This window comes from Haliotis rufescens, unplaced genomic scaffold, assembly GCF_023055435.1.
Source record: "Haliotis rufescens isolate VD_foot unplaced genomic scaffold, xgHalRufe1.0.p SCAF_12, whole genome shotgun sequence".
Classification (NCBI taxonomy): domain Eukaryota; kingdom Metazoa; phylum Mollusca; class Gastropoda; order Lepetellida; family Haliotidae; genus Haliotis; species Haliotis rufescens.
This window is the reverse complement of record NW_025963802.1, coordinates 11,728,288-11,738,962: the sequence shown is the minus strand read 5'-3', so window position 1 is coordinate 11,738,962 and position 10,675 is coordinate 11,728,288.

Sequence of the window (10,675 nt, the reverse complement as noted above, 5' to 3'; positions counted from 1 at the left end):
ATTTGGTTGAGTAAACATATACATGATACCTAATCACCATTTCATGTCCTGGGCACATATAACACCCACAAGCTACCACGTCTTCTTTACACGTAGATTGGTCTTAAGCATGGAGCTGTTCCCTGGCAAACTGGCTAACGTCAAGACGTAGTAGTATCACTTACTAAGATTGAACTTCACCATGAAACCTGCAAACGAAAACAGTGTTATTGAAATAACCCAAGTCAATTAGGCAGTATAAACATTTTCCAAACCAATCTTAAATCAGGTAGCAGCATGTGGTGGTTCTCACGGCCCTTAAATGGCTTCATTGGGATCAATTGGGAGGCTCAAAGGCTTCATTCAATTTCCAAGCAGTTCTATTGCATCAAGACTCAGGGTAACGTTTGGTTTTCGTTTACATTTCTCGAAGTCCCTTGTCAAAGAATTGAAGACGGACGCAAATGAATTGTTTTAAACGGCTTTTCTCAATCGTAATCTTAATGATTCAATGTGTCCTGTCAAAGGAACGTTGATTATAATTTGTGTTTTCCTTAATTGGCATTTTATTCCACATGCTGTCCATGATTGATTCAAGGTGAAGTGAGGTGAGGTGAAATCGGGTTTAACGTCGCGTTCAAGATTAATTCAAGAAGATTGTAAACACCAACAACCTGTGCTGCACTGGGCTTTCCTCCCACGGATCATTCACTAATCAACGTTGGACATTAACATATTTCTTCTGATTTAACCAAAGGACTATTGAGGATGTGATTGATGTTCTGCATAACCTTAAAATCTGCAACTATCTGCTTTTTTCAGCTAATGTTCCTTATGCAGTCATCCACTAAAGTCTACAACCTACACACAATCTTATCACCACTTTTTTATCATTAATAAACAGCGTACACATATAAATCATTTCATGGGATTCCTGGTCAGAAAACTGATTTAATAAAACTAATAGACTGACCTTTGGATTAAATACAGGTTTCAGCATCTGTATTACTTGAGTGCAATGCTACAATATACACATGCGGGCAAAGATAGCCCAGTGATTAAAGAACCATGTGCAGAGATACGTCTCTTAATCACTCCAGGACCTTAATTATCAGTTCGAATCCCATATGCGGCCCGATTAGTTTCCTTGATTGGAGAGCACAAAATCGGTTCTCATGGTTCTAAGCATAGTTACAAACGTCTGCGACCAATGAATAAACTCACGATCTAGCCGTTATTCCAACGGACGAAGGAGAAACGTCGTGGCCTTTACATTTGTCGACGTTCATATTGCCGTTCTGCTGCTGTCAAAACTGTATGGACGTCAGAAATGATACCCACATCTTTTCCTCTACCATTTTTCCTACATTAGCAAAACGATGAGTATCTTAAAGCAGGAAGTGGGTGTACCCTTTGCTTGAAGGCCAAATCCACTGTCACCATTGATTTGTCGCGAGAAGAGGGAAGCTCCAGCTAAAGACCATATGAAAAACTTCTCACTCGGAAGTGATTATGGTGTTTATAATGATGGTTTTAACAGATTTATGATGGTCGGTCTGCTTAAGTACTAGCTGCAAAAATATCAAATTGCCCACTTTTTTATGGTATAGAAATATATGGACAGATGCAAGATCTGGTAACATTTTGTGGTAACATCCAAATTATCTGAGGTAAGATTATATTGTATTCCACTCCAAATACCTAAAAGCTGGCGAATCCAAAATTGATTTTGTCTCAGGGTTCCTTTTCAGCAACGTACGCAGGAGAAACTTGAGCTGCTTTTATCATGCACTGTTGGTGCACAATGTGCACACAACAGACCAAGGGTATGGGTAACTCGCCGATTACTGAGGATATCTGGAGAATAGCAGGAACCATGGTTATGCCATGTAGTGATTTGGATTATGATATTTGGACCAAATACAGTCGTTAATTTGAGTGTGTTGGATACAGAGATGCCCAATGTTCTAAGCTCTGCTGTGCAGAATTGTGTCCCTTAGAGGGGCCGGATTCTACTGATCCTTTTAGCATAAATTATCGTAGATTTTTTCCAACGCTTCCAAGGTTTCCAAATTGTTTTGATATCACCAACGCAGTACGTATCAGCAGCAGTGAGTGAGCGAGTTGGGTTTAACTCCGCTTTTTATGTTATTCCTAGACCCTTGAAGATCCGGGGTGGAAAAGGTCTTCAGCAACCCATGCTTGCTGTAAAAGGCGACTATGTTTGTCGTAAGAGGCGACTAATGGGATCAGGTAGTCAGGCTCGCTGACTTGGTTGATGCATGTCATTGTATCCCAATTGCGGGAACTGATGATCATGATGTCATTCACTGAATTGTCTGGTCCAGACTCGATTATTTACAGACCGACGTCATATAGCTGGAATATTGCTGTGTGCGGCGTTAAACAAGAAACAAACATTATTCGAGTTACATCATGGTGTGTCAGCAAAATGTGGAAAGACCGAAGTGATGCAGGTTTCAGACGTTTACCACTTTGTTGAAACCCAAGAGTACGGGCTTGGTGCTGACAACTCTTGAAACATTTAATAGGGTCAAACTTGGATTCGAACCCACAATCATAGGTTTCGTCAAAAGGGGTGAAATTCTGCCAGCGAATTGCGGCACCTTAGACGAGTGGGCAAGCTGCGCCTCCCTTCGTCAGCAGGAAGCAAGCTGCATCCTTAGAGATATCTGAAAAAGCGCATTAGGATCTACATTATCAATGCATTAAGCTTGCTGTATTTTATTAACCGTTCACAATTGCCATTACGAATTGTCATAAATTCTTCTGACGATATTGTTCACAAAAACATTTCAGAACTATATACCGAGTGTCTTGAGTTCAACAAAATTATTTTGCATCTATTGTCATTTTTCAATATCAAAATGAAAGCCTTATATTGCAGACAGGAATGTTCAGGATGTAGAGTGAGGGACTGTATTTTTCACATGCCCAGTAGTAATTTATACTTAACACTAATAAATGTATTGTGTTGCAATCTGTTACAGATCGAATCCATTAGGCCTATGCCTTCAGACGCCTTTGACAAATTCTCATTCGGTCTGCTGTGTTAGCCACATCCTTTACAATTTCAAAAGAAATGACTATACAACAGCGAAATATCTATTTTATCAGTGCCTGGGGTCTAATGTGGTAGGGACCGAATCAATGTTTTCAAGAATGAATGTTTCAATGTTGACAGTATTCTCCATCCAACAAATGGATCTGATTTTATACTCCGATTAATTATCATCAGTTTTTACCTCTGGTTTTGTAAGAGAGAGGTTATGGTAGTCTTATTGATCTATGGCGAAAGCTTAGAAGTTACATCAGATAAAAATAAATGAACATTGAACTTGCTCTTCGTTGCGAAGTTTGTTTATTGACAAGACGCCTCGTGGATATTCTGGATTAGAGTAAGTCCCCAGCAACCTGTGAAGATCGTAAGAGCGCGACTTGATGGATCGAGTGGTCTTGGTTATCTTATATGAAGAAACAATATAGTAATTCAGTGTCACTGGTTGGTTGTACTGCACAACAGTGAATGAATCTCTGTTGTTTCCTTGTTGGAACCGGGTATTTTCATATTTGTCTATTTTTGATTTCACACATGCATAGTTTACTCTAACATGAGACAAAGGAAGAAAAGTGATAGGAATGTTAGAAGACATAGACCTTATAATTTACACATCAACAACATTTAAGTTATGTCATGACGGGTCAGGGCGTTGGGGTATCCTCGTGTTAAAAGCGTTCGCTTGTCATGCCGAAGGCCCTTGTTCGATTCTCAACATGGGTACAATGTGTGCAGCCCATATCTGGTGTTCCCCTGCAGTGATATTCCTGGAATAAAAGCCATGTGAAATCCAACTCACTCACTCACTCACATGTCATCTTGATGCTTGAGGATATCAAAAAGGGAAGCAGATCACAGAGATGTGTCATATTGGTGTTATCTGGAAGTATGGATATGGCACTGGCAAAATCAAGTACAAGTATCAAATTCGCGGCGAGTCTGGGATTCGAACCTGCGACTATGGATCCTTATACGCTGCACAGCGAATTACGGTACCTTAAACCATTGGGCCACCAATGTGTCATATATGGCAGTCTGATTGATCCAGGGTCGCCTTTAGGGAACATGACCCAGCGGCAATCAGCATCATAAAACCCATACGGGCAAATGACATCGCTGCAGTTACTTTCAGAAATGTTTGCGGAGAATAATACATTTTGCTTCATGCCAAAACGTTTTCATTGTTTATGAAGAGGTCCGTAAGAACGTGCCGTCATATCAACGTAGTGTCGTAAACAAGGAAAGACGAGCTCATCCATTGTTCACGATAATGTTTCTGTGTGACGTCGTTCCAACATTTGAATGACACAGCTGATGTCTCTACTTAAACTCTCTTTTTTTACATGTTCTCGGGAAGGGGAATATATCGAATCACCTACGTGCGATGCTGACGTTCAGATATCATCATTTGTCAACTATCTTGTATTTAAAGCCAGATCTGTCTCCAGGTCTGCTGTTTTCATCTCCGTTCCATTGGAAAGATCTCCGATCATATATCATCTCATGCAACCCAAACACAAGTAATAGTCTCTTATGTAGCCTCACCCAAGAGCACATTCACAGACTGCAAAAAATAATGAACACCACTTCCCGAATTATCTCTTTGACATCCAAATACTTGACTCCAGTTCTGAGCGCCTTGCATTGTCTACCTGTAACAGACAGGCAAGGCAGTAAGATCCAATGCGTGACATATCCATGCTTGAACAGAAAGGCACCTGCCTATCTCTTTGAACTGATCAACCCATACATCCTATCCCAAGCCAAATGACCCCTCTTGCCACACTCGTGACTATCTTGTTGACCAGAGTCTATCTGTATTTTGATAGTATTCAAAACCTTCTGATAAATTGGCGTCGAGCTTCAATATAAATAGTCATTTAGTATCAGTAGATTAACGTTTCAATACAAAAATACCCCCGCTGAGAGTTATTTCCTGTCATCCATCTACTTCCATGGTAATACAAAAGAGTTATCACCATGCCACTTGATAGTGGTTCTGGTGCAGTATGTTATTTCTCGACGCCGAAAAGCTTACAGCGCTCACAAAGCAATACATGTGCTGGTACTAACGAGAACACAATGCAATGTTATCCAACTCTTTAGGATGACTGTTCGTCCGCTGTAGATGGTGGCACGATGAAACAAAGGTATCGTTTCTTGAGGGCCAAATTTTATTGTTATGTCTATCGGACGGTATTTAGTGGATAGAATCCCTTGAGTGGATAGAATGACACCTTAACATATCTTGGCCAGGCTGACAATTTATGGAACTACACACTTCGTTGTTAAGCTGTTCAGCAGCGCTGGTGGTGACAGCACGATTTGATCTGTTAATGATGACAATAATAGGCTACAGATCCTGTCCCGCTTGTAAATCTTCTGAGTAAGCATTAAAGTGTTGCTCTTTCTGCAAAGTTCATGTTCTAAATAGTTTTTGTAAAACTGATGTTTTTTGTTTTCGTAGTTTTGTTTTGAAAATTCGGGATATGAGTTAACCAAACGTCATTATTAACGTAGTCTGTTGGGATGTCACACCGGCTGTTGTCAGTTAATATTGTTTTAATATGTCGGGCAAAATCCTTTTCACTGCAAGGAAGTAGTGTATTATTATAAGATTATGCCATTCCTGAGTGTGTCATACACTTTTTACGAAACGAGTTTCAGATTTTGATTCATGTTTGCAAATTCAATTGTTAAATCACTGTGACAAACGCATTCTACAGTTACAATATCAATACCTGCTACCAGTTATCCCTGGTGTCACTCAAAGTGACGTTCTTTTGAAAACGTCCCAGTTAAGGTCTATTGGTATGGGCAGATCCCGTTGGTTTCAGTGTTTACTTACGGAAAGTACCTCAATATGATCCTTGATGTGTCAGCGCCATATCCATATCCATTAATCAAACTGGTTAAAGTCTGGATATGCAGCACTTTGGGCTTTCCTCCCATATTCAGCTGACACGCCGTGAAATAAATGAAATACTGTTCACAGCAGTGTACAATCAATATTACTGACTCACATTATGACATAAATGCTGTTACATCTGCACCAGACATATAAGTGATTGACAGCATGATCATACACTGGTATAAGTGTCAAGTCATATGTGAAACAGATTTTCGAAACGAGTTTCTGATTTCATGTGTGCGAATTCGTTTTGTGTGACCAACGTATTCTCTGGTAATAACATCAAATACTTTTGAAAACGTCTCTGTGAGGGTCTCTTTGTGTGAGTAGGTCATAAATATTAGTTTTATTGTCATCTACAGAAAGTACCTGGACATGATTCTTGCTTTGTCAGCGCAATATCCATGCTCGTGGCTTTCATCAAGGTGGTAAATGTCTAGATCTGCAGCACCTTCTAAAATTATTATTGAAGCAGTGAACAAATTTTAGTTTCATTGAAAATATACTATTAATGATTTAAAACGCGAATAGTTTCCTGAAAATGATTTTCTTTTTCATTCTTATAAGAAGCAGCATTGTGTCCATACATGTATATAGTGCAATGAAAGCATGAAACGCTATACGCATATACTGCAATTGGCATTTCCTTAAAAGATTTTTTGATGCAAGAGACTGTTAATCACCAGTTTTAAAGTTGACCACCCCCTGAAGTTGTAACATGAAAGTATTTCACCATCTTTCAAACAGCACCACGTAGGGTAGTCATGACTGTACTCACGAGACGTGTTATAGTTGATGAAACCTCCGATACCCCGAGGGGGATAGAGTTTAGGATATATAACTTCAAAGGAGATGAAAAAAATTGGAAAGATAATCAAATAGTTCTATTCAGACAGCACAATGCGAAGTTCCGATGGACATGTGGAATACTGATTCTTCTAACTAAACATAGTGATCGGCGAATCGGTGATTTTTGTCAATAGGTGTCGGTAGTTTCTCGTGAGTCCTTTTGCTTCACTTTTTGCGCCGATATCTACCCTTAGAAGACATCCGGTAGAGAAAAGGTCAGAGGATATATCGATCTTCCATCATTAAAATGACAAAATTCATCCTTTCATCATATTTTTCTTTTTTAATGAAAATAATGAAATGAAAGGCGTCTTTTACAAAGTAATTGTAGAAAATATACGAAAACGATTGTTATGATTTTTAAGTTTGTTTCTTTGTTATTTAACGCTGCACTCAGCAATATTCCAGCTATTTGACGGTCTTCTGTAAATAAACCATTCTGGACCAGACAATCCAGTGATACACGCAGTTGGGATACGATGACATGCATCAACAAAGTCAGCGAGCCTGACTACCCTATCCCGTTACTCGCCTCTTACGACAAGCAAATTAAAAGTCGCCATTTACAGCAAGCATGGCTTGCTGAAGACCTATTCTATCCCGGATCTTCACGGGTTATGATTTAAATAAATATTATGATTGTTTCTATTCTGGATCGTAGGTCGAATGATTGTGATGGTTTGGTTTGTATGGGATCGCGTTCAAATGGTCCATCAATAGCAAAAGGAAAGGTGGCCGAGAACGTTATAGCTGCATGATTGTCTTTCTAACATATTTAACATCGTGGCAGCTATAGTCATGAAGTTGTAGTATTGTGTTAAGGTTAATTGCAGACCCGTGAAGATCCGGGGTAGAATAGGTCTCCAGCAACCCATGCTTGCCGTAAAAGGTGACTATGCTTGTCGTAAGGGGCGACTAACGGGATCGGGTCGTCAGGCTAGCTGACTTGGTTGATGCATGTCATCGTATCCCAATTGCTTGGATCGATGCTCATGATATTAATCACTGGATTGTCTGGTCCAGACACGATTATTTACAGACTGCTGTCATATAGCTGGAATATTGCTGAGTGCGGCGATAAACAACAAACCAACGAACCAAAGTTAATATCACCACCGAAATGTAGAAGTATTCTTGTAACAAAGAAGTTTCATATTCATAGAACTATATTCCTTGTTCATCATACCAACTTCTAAATGCCACCAAAAGAAATTTAGGCCCACTTTAATTAATAATATATGGTTTTGTATCCGACAAAATACGATCTAGTCTCCATACAAGGTCCCATTCCCACACCCCAGGATTCCCCAATAGTCGGTCCCTTGCCAACAGGACACAGTTGGGAACCTGGCGGATTTTGTGTAACCCTAGCCCAACGGCGTGGAAGGTAACCGCTGCTGTTTTTCACGCTAACAAGGTCGAGGTCGAATGGTATGCCAAGGAGAATCGGTAAACAACGATATTATTTTACATTCATGTGATATACCATGATCATTGACACGACGATGGGGTCATATGGCCGTTTCAGTCAAAAACATATCATTCAGGATTTCACTTTTTGATACAGTCTGATCACGTGGTTTGTGTCATTGGCATTTCGGGATTGTGTTTTAAATATGATTTATATTTTCACCTGAAAAAACCCCACTCGATTAATATAATATGGCAACTATAAGACAGAGGCTTTGAATTTGATCAGTCTACGGTGACGCAGGTCCTTGCGTTTTACCCAGTTTGAGGGCCAATAAACTGTGAGCCACATGTTGGATTTAACTACTGATGGCATGACCTTCTCGCAAAATGTCTCACAATCTGTTGTTCCTTGTTTGTGTGCCTTGTACGAACGCTTATTTCAGTCATTTTAAGCTGATTTGCGACTTCTGCCATGGGGCATATTTTAAAATCCCCGCAGTAAAGACTCATATTTGACATTTTTCTTAACTTAAAAATGCAGTGTTTCCTAACATGTGCTCGAAGGGACGTCATTCCGATATTTTTTAAATGCTACTGCACGTTGTTTTAGAGGGAACATGCCGCGTGAATATGATGTTGATATGCCCTGTAGTATTGGATAAGAATTCTAATATGTTTATTGTGTTTCACCGCAGATCAGTTAAGATTTAAGCCTTCTGAGGTCTTTGACAGCTTCCAACTTAACATTTCTAGCCACAATTCCATTTACTAATTCCAATAGATTTCTAAACGAAACTACGGTACACAACCGGACAGTCTCTCTCTTCCCAAAGGTTTTGTAGGGCAGAGATGGATCAATGTTTTCACTCAAAGTTTCGTGGCTTTGTAGACTCGAGAGAAAGGATTAGAAAATAAGAACACAACATTCTCAATCTGATGAATGAATCTGATTCTAAGCTGTGATGTATTATCAGCTTTGTCACTTCCCCTGTGAGAATAACTTTAGTTCAGTCTTATTTATTGATTTATCATGAAAGTCTAAAAGTTAAGCAGAAAGAAAATCAATGGACTTTGGAGTTTCCTGAAGAAAACATTGTCTTGAAAGCTAGTCGAAGTCAAGTGTATTTATTAGGTGGAGGTCAATTGACATCATGTTTGATTGAGGCACATGGATTTTCTTTATGTATGCCTCTTAACCAAGAGGAATATAGATAGAAGGGTATGGCGATTCAAAATGTGTGTCTCAATCCAATCTCAATCTACCTTTGCCACGGTAGAACGCAGGACTATTATATTGTAAATGTGTGCATTGTTTCAGGTTGGCCCTGTCATATAACTAAAAGCGGCCAAGGTCAAGTCAATTGTTCGCCTGATAAATCATGGGAAGATTTGGTGTAAGTGAAAATAGGGTACATGTATATTTTCCGACAAATCATAGTTTCAAAATAGGGAGGGTACAGGGGCTGAGATTTTGTATGGAGACAAGATACTTTTCAGCTACAGATGTGAAACTAGATAGTTTTTTAATTGAAACTATGAGCCTGAATATCGTATTTTGCAACAATGTGATTTTGTGGGATACATTTACGTATATGTATACAAAAGACATTACGCCTTACCATTCATTCGCTAAACTGGACTAATTGAATGAGTCCAGATTGGCGGGGTTTCCCTGTATACAGTGTATCATAACCATTATCAGTTCCTCTGATAAGGATTATATATAATGCACTGAAGGTTGGCGTTGCGGACATGTCTTCAACCCTCATCCTGTCTGGGATGGAAAAGGGTCCATTAAACTAATCAAATTTACTTGAGCAGAGACAAACTTTATGCAACGTTTTTGAGAATTTGTATGAAGCACTACGTATTGATAAACAAGTCATTTATGAAAGGTGCACCATGGTTAGTCATAACCCATTACACGTCGCCCTGGAAAAACTAATACCTCTGTATCAAAATTCGAAGGAACAAATAGAATATATGTTGTGGTTTGCTGACCACACGTGACGCTGTTTGTCTGACTCCAGGTCGTATGGATAGTGGATACTGAATTACTGAGACGGCCACAGCAAACTTTGGCTGTGATTACTTCGTACGTAGAGCGATAATCCATTATTTTGACACGGGGAGTTGAAGTAGAAGTACACCATATACGTACATTTGCACTATTAGCAAATGGTCTATCTTGAACAGGGAAATGTGACCAGGTGTTATTGTGTGTTAAAGAATGCAATGCTTTGCAACGACCACAATTTTACTTGTTGTTTGGGAGGCTGTAATACTGCATTATATTGGATTATATTTGAGAAATGGCGATACTTGGCGCGGATATCCCAGTTACAAACGTTGATATGTTCTCCAGCGTTTCCAGTGAAATCTAAGATGTTCTTAAAGGTCACAAAGAAATATTAAAAAATCAAAATGAGAGAAACACCATTGGA